Here is a 13,660-nt window from a genome sequence, read left to right on the forward strand (position 1 = left end):
AATTGAAGATAGACAAAAATTTGTATCATATGATTCTGTTTATAGGTTCAAGAACAGGGAAAACTAATCTGCAGTGACAGAAAGCCAGCTAGTGGTTCCTGGCACTTTATCTTTGCTGGGACTGGGGTCGAGGATGGGTAGATTGGTCTCACAAGGGAAGCTTCTGGGCTTTGGAAATGTTCCTTACCTTTTACTGGGTGGTTGTTTCATGAGTTGTGTGTTTGTGTGCATGTGTGAGTGTGGTATGTGTGGGTTGTCATCAAGCTGTACACTTTCTGTGCAGCTTTACAATGTATATATATTTTTTTTTTGAGGAGGAGGAGGAAGAGGATTAGCCCTGAGCTAACTGCTGCCAATCCTCCTCTTTTGCTGAGGAAGACTAGCCCTGAGCTAACATCATGCCTATCTTCCTCTACTTTATATGTGGGATGCCTACCACAGCATGGCTTTTGCCAAGTGGTGCCATGTCTGCACCTGGGATCTGAACCAGCGAACCCCTACAATGTATATTTTAAAAAGTAAATGGCACAAAATGCACTTACAGCAGAATCAACACACAATATGCTCTGGCTCCTGCCCTCCTTGCCTTGCCTTGTACTTCACTCCCTGTGTTCTTGTTGCTTTTGCCACACCGGCCTTCTCACTTTCCCTCAAACACGCCGCTTCCTACCCATTACTCCATTTAATTTTCTTTATAGCCAGCCCCTGCTGCCCCTAGAAATTATTTTACTTGATGATTTATTTATGTCCTGCTTTCCTCCTCTAGAATGTCAGCTACTTGAGGGTGGAGTTCTTGTCTATTATGTTCACTCTCTTTCCCCAGTGCCTACAACATGGCAACTGTAGGACTCAGATATTTGTTCTATGAATTCACAACATGAATTTATTATTTATTTATTAAACTGAGTATTTACAATATCTTGATATTCTTAGCAAAATCTCAGGTGAAAGACAGCTATTATGGCCATTTTATAAGCATGCTATATGATACATGTATCCATTTGTATCCTTTATAAGTATTTATTAAGTGTTCACTACAAGCCAAGTTGTTTAGCTAGTATTGTCTGGTGGCCAATGAGGGATTAGAGAGGGAGAATTAGAAAGACAGGAGACAGGAGGAGGAATCGAGGAGCTATGTCCTAAAGCTGGCCTGGGAGTGGAAGACAGTCACTGCTTCACGTGAGTCTGAGAGGGAAATATGGGTGGGGACATGAATTTATTGGTGAGGAAGTGGAAAATTTTCAGAGCTCTTACTTGATGGCTTCTATTTCCTCTGAAGCAGGAGGCGAGGTCATGTGCTGAAAAAGAGAAGGGCAGGAGGAGGCGAGGGAGCTCGGAAGCTGCAGTGCTTTCACGTTCTCCGGGCCCGGGGCACATGCTCTTCAGCCTGGGAGCGTCCCCTTCCTCTCTAGGCTGAAGGTCTTCAGGGCGGTGTCAGGTAAGGCAAGGGGCGAGGGAGCCGCGGGTCTTCATAAGACGTGCATGAAATGGTCACAGCATGGGGAGTCGAGAATGGAGATGAAAGGCCATGCAGCCAGGAGGAATTTGAGAAAGGAAGAGATCAACGGCTGTCATAACCTCTAGATCAAGATGCCAGAGTAGGCACACAGACAAACTTCTTTTTTTTTCCAAGCACAGATAAAAACATTTTGGGCCAAAATCTAGGTAATAATAACATGGGCATTTGGGGAAAGTGGTGAGTCAGGAGGGAGGTAATGTTCTTCTAAATATCTTGTCCAGGAGGAGGCTAGAGATATGACTTAACTATTCACTTGGTTAGGAAAATATAAACTTGTCTGTTAGAACCACTAAATGATTAGAAATAGAATGTGGAACTACCAAAATTATTGAAGAAAAAGACAAGGAATTAGAAAAACCTAATAATCCAAAAGAAGACAGAAAAGGAGGGAAAAAAGAACAACCTTAATAAATTAGAAATTATAAACTATCAGCGATAAGTTGTTAGATTCCTAATCACAGTGAAAAGTAAATATTTAAACTCACCTACTAAAAGACAAGACTCTTATATTGTTTTCTCAAAACTCCAGTTATCCATACTGCTTACAAGTTATATACCTCAAACAAAATAACATAGACAGATTACAAATAAATGCATGGGGAAAAGATACACCAGAAAATGAGTATCCAAAAGAAAACTGGCTTAGCAACACTAATGTCAGATAAAATGGATGGTAAATTAAAAATATTTCTGGGAACAAAGATTTCATACAGACTGTGAAACTATTTACCAATACAGTATGAAAAGCATAAATTTGTATGCCCTTAACACAGCTTTTGTGGAAGACACTAGAAACTGGCTCACTTAATATGCCTGCAACCCTCTGTCCATTGCAGTAAAGACGACACTTCTCTCTTCCCTTGCAGCTAGATTCTCTATGTGACAGGCTTCTGTAGAGGAGAGGTTTAGCAGGTGAAGGCAAACATCGTAATGTGGTGGCCACAGGTCCTTCAGGCAGGAAGGATGGGGGAGGTGCTTTGTTCTTCAATGACAGTTGTTGTGGGGGTTCTGGAATCCTGGTTCTAGAGTTGGAGGGGCCAAGCAGCAGGCAGTGGCTGGCTGCGGGGCTTCTGCAGGAGTTGGACATTTCTCCTGGCTGTATTGCTCACAGGCTGGGTAATATCCAGGCTGGGCTGCCTAGCTTCCCTGAAATTCTGTAAGCTACCTTGTATCCTGTAATAAGTCTCCTTCTGCTTAGACTAGCTGGACTGCATCACCATATGATGTGATATGTGCTGTGCTAGAGGTGAGCCCCAAGTACTATAAGCACTTACAGGATTCTAACTCAGATTGGGGAAAAGTGTGGAATGCTTGCAGGCATCCTAGAACAGGCGACAGCTGCAATATGAATTGAAGAATGAGTTGGAATTAAGCAGGTGGAGGCAGGAGGAGTAGGAGGGCTTAGATAAAGAAAGAACAGCACGTGCAAAGGTGGAGCTCAGGAGATGCAGAGCTCTAACTAATTCACTGTTCCTAATACACTACGAGAAGGACAGAGTGATGAAAGCAGGCTGGAGCCATGTCAGGGGTGATCATAAATGGCCTTGCATGCCAATTTGTAGTCTGCAATTGTGGGTTTTCTGTCTACTCAGCACCTTGGCTGCTTCTCCTGAGATCTTCCCCTCCTTCCCACCCCAATCAACACACATCTCCTTTGGGGAGCTACCTCTTCTCCACTCCAATCAAGTGGTTTTGACAAGACTGCCAATCACACCAGCCCTTCTCTCTGATGACAGGGGGAGTCTTGTTCCAGGTCTGACCCTCAAGGTAGCCATTCCTATGATCACAGCAATTGCCAGTCAATCCATACCTGTCAGAGTCCTTCCCAGCGCTTTTTAAACTTCAGAACTGGCTTACAGAATTGTAGAATCTGGTGGTCACCATCTGCCCCCGCCCCTGCCCCAAGGAGAAAGGCTCTCTGTGGTGGAGGAGAATTAAGCCAAATAGAAAAAATAACAATGAGAGATAAAAGGGGAGAGAGAGAGAAAGAAAGATAGACAGGGAGAGACAGAGACAGACAGAGAGACAGAGACAGAGAGTTCTCTCTGGCAAAGACAAATCCTAGGATCCGGTTCTGACCTCTCCCCGGCTGCCCTCATTCTTGCTGCCCTTCTGTTATGCTAATCTGCACTGACCGACACACCTACTTACAAACGAGGTGTCTGTACAACTTGTTTATACCTATTTTAGTAAATGTTTTCCTCCTCCTCCACCTCTTCCTCTTCTTCGCTTTTGTTCATTTTTGGTTATTGCATAATATTCCATTGAATCTATATATCTTTGTTTATTTACCTGTTAGGTTTGTCCAACATGTCAAACATTGATGCTTAGCATTTGGACAGGACAAAACGAGCAGGGAGGTGGTGGCATGTGCTTGCTAGCTCCAGGGAATAGCATGAGAAAGGCACGGAAGTGAGAAAGTACACAGCATGTTGAAGGATTAACTATCCAGTTTGGCTAAAGCTGAAGAATATGGGAACTATAAAAACTGTAAAAATAGTCTCCGCCCAGTAGTGTACTAATTGGAGGGTAGATTAAAATGAAAAGAGGTGCGCAAATTTGTGCTAGATTTCTCGCCAAAAAAAGAATAAGGAAGTTGACACGGAGAAAATCACAAGGCAGCCACATGGAAACTCCAGCATGCTGTTCTAACAGTGACAAATCACAAGAGTCAGGAAGAATTACTGTACCTACAATGATCTGAATCAGCACTGTGGGGACTCGATAGAAGGGAAACTACAGAAAGTCAGCCAAAGGTACTAAATGAAGATGGGAGGGGAAGGGCAGTTGACCGGGTGGAAAGACTGAATTTTATGCAGCTGTCAGTTCTTAAATTTACAGACGTGGTTGCAGTGTGTGCAGGGGGTGGGTGGTTTACATGAGGAGAGATTTTCCCGGTCTCTTGCTCCAAATTTTATAAGAATATAATCTCTTGTAACAAAGGCATCATAATCAATGTGGGAAAGTGTTATTATTAAATAACTTAATATCACTTATTAAAGTGATAGTGAAACAATTGGTTGGGAAAGAACTCAACGCAGATCTTCATTTTACAGCTAATACCCTTCCAAATCCAATATGGATTAAAGAGAGCAGAATGCAGCAAGTCACGTTCAAAAAGACTAGAAGGAAAAATACAACTTCGTATTAGATACCAGTCAAGAGAAGTGCAAAGGGGTTTGGGAGTACTTTCTAAGTTCAAAAGTGTTAAAAGAAATTTAAAAAAAGAAAAGATTGACCACACAATCAGTACAAATTTCTATAGGTGTCTTACTCTCCCAATTAATATATCCTCAATACACTTAGAAAAATTTTTGCATCAATATGAAAGATAACATATTATTATATAAAATGCTCATGCAGATAAACTGAAAGCAGCAGAGATACAATTTCTGAGCACCTAGCCCAGGTCAGGTCTGTGCGGGATACCTTGAACCGTTCAGTTACGGGGACATCCCCAGTTGGTCCAGGAAGAAACTGAGGGTTGGAGGTGGGAAGGGTCTGGCCTAGTCAGTCGCTCTTGCGAATGGGCCACGTGCTGTTTTTGCCGATCAGACATCTGTTTCCTCCCAGCCCCACCCAGCCAGGTTCATAATCACACCTGGATTGCCTTCAGGTAGCCACTCCCCACCCCTTAACGCTGAGTACTCAGAGGAGCCTGGTCCCTGCCTCAGAACCAGAAGATGGGTCCTGCATGGTCTCAGTTTCTGAAGGCCCCATTTCTCTTGCCAGGGGTTAGGTTTGGACACATGCCAAATTCTGGCTAATAAGATGAGAGGGAGAAATCATTTAGGGGACTTTTGGGAACTAACTTTTCACTCTTATAGACAGACAGCTTTCTTGCCTTTCTCATTCCACCATTTTGTATTCCTACTAGGAATATGTGAAAATTTCATCAGTTGCTCCATATCTTCACTGGCCCTTGGTATTGCCAAGTTTTGGGGGTTTTTTTGGTTTTCGATTTTTTGGGTATTTTAGCCATTTTAGTAGATGTGTAGTGGTATTTCACTGTGATTTTAATTTGCCCCGAGAACTGCAAAAACAAACAAGTAATACCTAATGTAATCAATATCCTAAAGAAATTAACAGTGTCTGTGAATTTGAGTGTATTGCTCTTTTTATGCATTATTTTTCCACCATTTTTTATATTAGTTCTTTCCCAATGGCAGAGCAGAAGAAAATTCAGCTCTAGTTTTACGATTGTGTGTGGATGTGATACCTGGAAGTGCTTCAGACACCTGCTCGTCCTGAGAGGTGGAGCAGGGCCGTGTCTTCACAAGGGGAAAGGCCCGAATCCTGATCACATTGGCCCCTCTGGAACGGTTCTATTTTGGGCCTCATGCGATTAATATTTGGTTCACGAAGCTTGTCATGCTAGACTTATTCAAAACTTACATACTTATGAATCATCTGGGTATGTTACATGTGTTTCTGGATCACTAACCCCAGAAACACCCAGGTAGGTATAGAACTCTCTGAAGCTTGAAGGAGTTAAATAGCAAAAGAAAATAGTATCATGGAGTAAATCTGCAAAGCTCACTATTATAATTTATTAAAACTCCCTCCTTCTTCTTGGAAACGCTCTCTTCTCTTGGTGCCTCTCTCACCCAGTGACCTCTCCTGGTTTCTCTCTGGTCGTCTCAGGTTGTTCCTTCTGTGCCCGTTGAGGATCTCCACTTCGCACTTCTCCAAAATATACACACTCACCTTGTCTGTCCCAGGCCCTCTGCTCTTCTCTACACCCTGGCCTGGGAAACCTCATCTACTTGATTAGCTCCTGCTACCTTCTCTAGAGTAGTCATCCTCCAACAGACCCTAAAAGCTGGTACCTAATAACTTAGAAATAGGTTCAATATAAAAGTTTTCACTAGGGGCTGGCTCCGCGGCCGAGTGGTTAAGTGCGCGCTCTCCACTGTGGCGGCCCAGGGTTCAGATCCTGGGCACGGACATGGCACCGCTCGTCAGGCTATGTTGAGGAAGCGTCCCACATCCCACAACTAGAAGGACCTGCAACTAAGATATACAACTGTGTACAAGGGGGGTTTGGGAAGATAAAGCAGAAGAAAAAAAAAAAATGATTGGCATCAGTTGTTAGCCCTGCCAATCTTTAAAAAAAAAGAAAAAAGTTTTCACTAGCCTTCATTTTTGAAGAACAGATAACTCTCAGAAATGGTTATCCAGGAACAAGTGCATAGACCAATGTGTTATCCTTTGATTACCTTCCCACCAACCCACCTGACTGCTGAGGTTTGTGTTAGGATGAATGGATTGTCTCTTGCTTTCAATGTGCTTACTCTAAAGTCATTTCACCACAGTCTTAGTAATTTTCAAGTCAATGTAGTCCTTCAAAAAGTTCATCTGAAATTGGTAATGACTTAAAGAGATGGAAAGAGATTCCTTGCTCATGGATCGGAAGAATAAGCATAGTTAAAATGTCACACTATCCAAAGCAATCTACAGATTCAATGTAATCCCTATCAGAATCCCAATGACATTATTCCTTGTGGAAATAGAATAAAGAATCTTAAAAGTTGTATGAGAAAATCAAAGACCCCGAATTGCTAAGGCAATCCTGAGAAAAAAGAACAAAGCTGGAGGTATCACAATCCCTGACTTCGAAATGTCTTACAAAGCCAAAGTGACCAAAACAGGATGGTACTGGTACAAAAACAGGCACACAGATCAGTGGAATAGAACTGAAAGCCCAGAAATAAAACCACACATCTATGGACAGCTAATCTTCAACAAAGGTGCCAAGAACATACAATGGAGAAAAGATAGTCTCTTCAATAAATGGTGTTGAGAAAACTGGACAGCCACATGTAAAAGAATGTAGGTAGACCATTATCTCACATCATACACAAAAACAAACTCAAAATGGATCAAAGACTTGAAGATAGGTCCTGAAACTATAAAACTCTGGGAAGATAATATTGGTAGTACACTCTTTGACATCGAACTAAAAAGGATCTTTTCAATTCCATGTCCTCTCAGACAAGGGAAACAAAAGAAAAAATAAACAAGTGGGAATTCATCAGACTAAAGAGCTTCTGCAAGGCAAAAGAAACTAAAATCAAAACAAAGAGACAACCCACCAATTGAGAGAAGATATTTGCAGGTCATATATCTGACAAGGGGTTACTCTCCATAATATATAAGGAACTCACACAACTGAACAATAAAAAAGCAAACAACCCGATCAAAAAATGGGCAGAGGAGATGAACAGACATTTTTCCAAAGAAGATATACAGATGGCCAATAAACACATGAAGAGATGTTCAACATCACTAATCATCAGGGAAATGCAAATCAAAACTACACTAAGATACCACCTCATGCCTGTTAAAATGGCTATAATCACTAAGACTAAAAATAACAAATGTTGGAAAGGGTGTGGAGAGAAGGGAACCCTCACACACTGCTGGTGTGAATGCAAACTAGTGCAGCCACTATGGAAAACAGTATGGAAATTCCTCAAAAAACTAAAAATGGAACTACTATATGACCCAGCTCTCCCACTACTGGGTATCTACTCAAACAACTTGAAATCAACAAGCCAAAGTAACATATGCACCCCTATGTTCATCGCAGCTCTATTCACAATAGCCAAGACATGGAAGCAACCCAAGTGCCCATCGACCAATGATTGGATAAAGAAGATGTGGTATATACAAACAATGAATGCTTCTCAACCATAAAAAAAGACAAATTCATCCCATTTGCAACAACATGGAAGGACCTGGAGGGAATTATGCTAAGCGAAATAAGCCAGTCTGAGAAAGACAAACACCAGATGATTTCACTCATATGTGGAATGTGAACAAACACATGGACAAAGAAAACAGTTCAGTGGTTACCACGGGAAGGGGGTTGGGAGGGCACAGTGGGTAAAGGGGAGCACTTACGTGGTGACAGTCAAGAAATAACGTACAACTGAAATCTCACATTGATGCAAATTATTATGAACCCAATAAAAAAAAAGTTCATCTGAGAAACCCACATGTTGAAGAAGGTACCAGGGGATACAGCTGGCCACTCCATGGCTTGCCAGCTGGCCACGCCTCAGTGAGGGACCAGAGTGACACCTACTAAGTAGGATATCCACTACTGGAATGAATTTGTGTATACGTGGATAACATAATAACCCTCAAGTTGTCCTTCCTACGCAAACTGCGCCTTCCCTTATACATGATGTAGATCATGTTTGATTCTCATTGCTTCACCTTGTTTGGGGATCATTTGTGTTTTCATTTCATCAAGAGATTTGTTACAATGCACATCAGCCACTTCTCCTCCCCCTTTCCCTCCCTCAGAGGTCACTCAACTCTTTGAGGCAATCTCTCAACAGCACGAGCTCAGTTCGTATGGCCACGTCCCTCTGCCCTTATTGTACTTGTCCAGTTGGTAGCCAGTCATTTCATCTCAGCAAATATTTTTGAGTGCCAACTATGTACGAGGAGCTGCGCTACACACTGTGGAATGCAAGATAAATGGAACAAGGATTTTCAAAAGTAAATCACAATTTTGTCCCCTTTCTCTAGCTTTCAGGTCTGACCTGAGCTGTCAGCCACTATCCCCAAATAGAATTGCTTTGTTGGTGGAGCCCAGGGTCTAAACCAATCAGTTATTGGTTATTTTGTCCTTTATCGAGAACTATATTGCAAATTTAATTTATCAGTATAAAGTAGAGTGTAAAAATAGCTGAATTCAAACTTAGACACTCCAAAGTTAGACCTTCCATAGGTCCCCCCATCCCAACCTAATTCTTCCTTAGATCAAATATTGCCTCCACTCCCCTTTCCTACTGAGCAGCCTCCTCGGGCGGTAAAATGACTGAAATCCCTATAAACCTTTACTTTCACTAGACAATTGGCTTTCTGTGGCGCTAAGTGAAAAAGATTGAGACACCCCTAAGATCATAACTAACCCATTGTTCTTTGTTTCCTCTTTCACAGCAAGTTAGAGAGTTTGATGATCATTATTATTCTTCATCAGTATCAAATATTGACGCTGATTTTAGCCTTCAGACCTTTTTTTGTTTGCACCAAGTTGCAAAAGAAAGCAGACATTATTCTGCGTTCATTAAAAAGAGCCTTGCGTTTTCCTCCGTGAATTTCACAGTTAGCGCCATGTGAAAGCGCCTCATAACTACTAAACACACAGAGCCAGCGCCATCCATTCAAGAGCACGCAGGTTCCTGCCAAGCAAAGGCGGACTGATCAGAGCTGGGAACGCCCTCCCTCCACGCCCCCATCCCAGCAGCGCCATCTGCAGCGGGCGGCTGGACGCCCTCCACGCACTCACCACTTCCTTTGGAACTTTTATGGGCCTGCTTTTGAAACCATACTCATTCCATATGCAAAGGCTTGGATACATATGCACACCAACAGCCCGTATGCATGCAAAATGTGCAGATGGGCAAAGGAAATGAAGCCAGGGGTTTGGCGCTACAACAAATTATTAAGCCGGGAACTCCTGAAAGCCACGTGTGAGCGCTAAGGAAAAACAGCCTTTTTTGGAACTGGTAATTTGAACTTATTTCAGAAACTGTACTTTAATAAAAGTGTAAAGAAACAGCTTTTAGAACTTTTTTTTCATTGTTCCCTTTGAAAACAAACATGTGAAAGGTCGCAGAATTTCAACCAGTAGCACGATCACCAGATTTGATCTTTTCTCCATGGCTCCCACCGTATATGGACCACATCGTTTTAGCTAATATAGTGGAAGAGAACTGAGGAACAGACTTTCTTAACTTAATTAACAGCCGCATGATCCTTTTCAGGAAGAGAAAATTGGGAGTAAGCACTATACAGTAAATTATAATACATGTTCGAATATTTAATATGCACACGGTATTTATAAATACACAATAGATCTTGCAACAGGCATACCAAGACTTTTTATTAACATTATTTCAGACTAGTTTATAGAATTAAAATGCTTAGATTTTCAGACCATATTTAGGTTTAAGGGCTTTCAGAATTAAGGTCAGCATTTCTTTTTCCTTTTTCTCCCCTTTCTTTCTTTTTAAATTGAGATATAATTGACATATAACATTGTATTAGTTTTGGGTGTACAACATAATGATTTGATATATGTATATATTGTGAAATGATTTCCGCAAGAAGTTTAGTTAGCATCCACCACCACACATAGTTACGATTTTTTTCTTGTGATGAGAACTTTTAAGATCTACTTAGCCACTTTCAAATACACAATACAGTATTGTTAACTATAAAGGTCAGCATTTCTAAAGGAAGATACATGCAATTTATTCTGTTCTCCCCGAAAGAATTCATTTGGAATCAACTCAGCAGACCTACTTGTTGTGAGGCTCTCGACTGAAGCAGGGAGAAGCCACAAGAGTGCTTCCCCTGTCCCCTCAAGCCAGTGTGCACAGCCACAACTCACGCAATCCTTCCACAGAATATGAGAGCCTCACACATGCATTTTCTGTGTCTATTCCAACGATCAGTGCTCTTCGCTAGACTCCGAGAGGCTGGTGGGTGGAGACTGTGCTGCTGGAGTCCCTGACACCTTCCGTGCTGTCCTCGAGAGTCAGACAGTGAGCAGTTACTATGGGTTCTGATGAGTGCTGTGCTAGGGCAAGGACTGCACGCTCTCAAAGCACAGAGCAGGGGCCAAACCTAGTCTAGGATCAGAGACAGCCTCCCAGAGGAGTAATACTTAAAAAGAAAACCAAATTAAAATTATGTCGGAGATAGGACCAACTGGACTTGGTTGACTGGATGAGAAGGAAATGCCCATGTTACTCGGGCAACTGGATGTCAACTGAAATAGGAAACAATGAAGCAAGGACGTGTTTGGGGGTGTGCGGTGAGATAGAGTTGAGTCTTGGCACGGAATTTGAGGGTGCTCTGAGAGGCCCGAGTGGAGCTGTGCAGGAGGCAGCGGGATTTCAGGGCGTCCAGGGAAGCTGTTAGGCTCTTTGAGAGTCAGCGTTTGGATGGCAATAAAAGCCAAGAGAGTGGATGAGATTGCCAAACACGAGTGGGCAGAGAAAGACAAGGACAGAACCTGAGGGGATGAAGCCTGGGAAAAGGGGGAAGGCACAGCGTGGGGAGACAGCCAGGAGAGGGCAGCGTGAGGGACCGGAGAAGGGGACGCTGCAAGGAGGGCCGGTCAGCCTGGCACGCTGCCCAGTCAAGCAAGGTAAGGCCTGCAGAGTGGGACCTCACAATGGGAGGTTCTCTGTGACCTTGATGCGCTGGAGGGCAGAGAGGGAGTGGAGGGTGCAGGAGCCAGAGGACGCTGGTGGAGGCAAGAATGAGGGGCCAGAGAAGGGGGCAGCAGGTCAAGTTTGACAGTGAGGACAGATGGGGTGGCTGGAGAGATAGATAGGTTAGATCAATGTTTCTTAATCCTGGCTGCACACTGGAGTCAACGGGAGAGCTTTAAAAAAAAATTCTGACGCCTGGGCCCCACCCTGGCAATTCTGACTTGACGGTCGTGAGGTGCAGCCTGGGTACCATCAATTTTTAAAACTGCCCAGGTGATTCTAATGAGTAGCCAGAGCTGAGAACAACTGGCATAGAAGAAGAATTTCTTTTACAGATGGGAGTGAGTTAAGCATGTATAAATGCTGAAGAACAGAGCCACAGAGAAGGAGCAGCTGAAGATACATGGAGGCAGAGGTGATGGTGGATGACGTGGGGCTCGGAGGATGGAGGTGAGGACGGAGTCAGCAAGGCAGAGGACATGACTTAGAAATAAGAAGTAGCACGTCAGGGGCGTGGCTGGAGTCAGGGCTGAGATTCTGCTGGCAGGATGGCAAGGAGGCAGCCTTCTAAAGCGGCCTGAGTTCTCTGTGCATCAGTAAGAGGAAAGAGAGGGTGCAAGGAGAGGAGGGCAAGGAGAGTGGAGAGGACTCGGCAATGTTGAAATGTCTAGCGACTGGTTTAGGTTAGAGACACTGAACTTGTAGCGTCAGCAGTATGTGAAAGGGATGGTTCTCAGCCGAACACTGAGATGTGGAGACAGTGCCTCCCTAGGCACGAGGTTTCCATCTTCATACCATGTTGGGAGGGTTCAACGTTGAACAGCTGAGACCATGGGAAGCACTGGGTTGGGGGGGCGTGGCTGCAAATTAACCTGTGAAACCCCTTGTAAACAGTTACATTCTCTAAATCCCAAACAAATGGACAAGCAAAAATGTGTACTGATATAAAAACATTAATAATAAAGAGAATATCAACAGCATTCTACATATTTTAAATGAGTAAAAAGTAAATTCTCTGTATGTTTATCATTGCTTGCTTCCTAAAAACGTTGCAAAATCTCCCTGCCCTGGATTTGCGGTGAGACGTTTCAAATCTGCTCCGAGGACTGACACCCTCCCCACTGCCCGCATTCTGTCTAGTCCCATACTCATGCCTCTCTGGTTTATAACTGAGTGACTTGGTGTTTGTGTAGACAATCTGAATATTTTGAAGTTGTGAGAAAAAGTATGTCTAAGTGAATCCGTGAATGCTTGAATTTTCCCTAAGACCACTCCAGGCTGGTGAATAGGATAACCAACTGTCTAGTTTTGCAGGGAACGGAGGGACTTCCTGGAATGCAGGATTGTCAGCGCTAAAACCTAGAGAGTGCTGGAAAAGCGGGAGGGTTGGTCACTCAACCACTCTCTCCCCCACCACGATCCCTCCTTTCCTTCCTGTGGCAAGCGCCTGCCCTCAGACGACCTGAGAGACTAGCAGAGAAGGGGGTCTGCACACCAGATTCCAGGCGTGAAGCCAGCGTGGTAGAAGGAGAGACCAAGACTTACTTGAAGCCCACAGACTCTCCTGTTCTCCTCCCTCTGCCCCATCTGGCTTCTTCCTGTAGTGTAGCGGAGCCCCTGCACTCCGTTAACTCCTAAAACCTCTGTCCGCTTCTCTTCGCCACCACCGCCGTTCCTCTGATGAGGCTGTTCTGGCCTATCTTTTTTTTTTCTTGGGGCTGGTGTCCTAAGAAGGCCTCCTCCCTTCCCAAACCACACTTCTTTTCTCCTTTCATCCTCAGATAAGATAAACTAAATCAAGTACATTCCTTAATTATCGGGCCAAAGCACTTCTTGATCAAAGAATTTTAAACATCTCAATACAGAAAGAATGCTTTGCTGTTTAGAAATGAAGAGCACC

General features: G+C 43.4%; 1 protein-coding gene across 5 annotated transcripts in view; it reads left to right on the forward strand.

Moving 5' to 3' along the window:
- Window positions 1–1,279: 1,279 nt before the first annotated feature.
- Window positions 1,280–13,660, forward strand: part of SSR3 (signal sequence receptor subunit 3) — a 37,700-nt gene continuing 25,319 nt past the window's right edge. For 2 of the 5 annotated variants that reach the window (XM_070509618.1, XM_070509617.1), the window contains exon 1: window positions 1,321–1,438. The gene's annotated coding sequence lies outside the window, so the exon portion shown is untranslated. Of the gene's footprint in view, window positions 1,439–11,592; window positions 11,694–12,095; window positions 12,211–13,660 lie in introns of those variants that run through there. The other 3 variants (XM_070509619.1, XM_070509616.1, XM_044770968.2) reach the window with 3 other exon arrangements.

Source organism: Equus asinus, chromosome 5 (assembly GCF_041296235.1).
Source record: "Equus asinus isolate D_3611 breed Donkey chromosome 5, EquAss-T2T_v2, whole genome shotgun sequence".
Taxonomy (NCBI): Eukaryota; Metazoa; Chordata; class Mammalia; order Perissodactyla; family Equidae; genus Equus; species Equus asinus.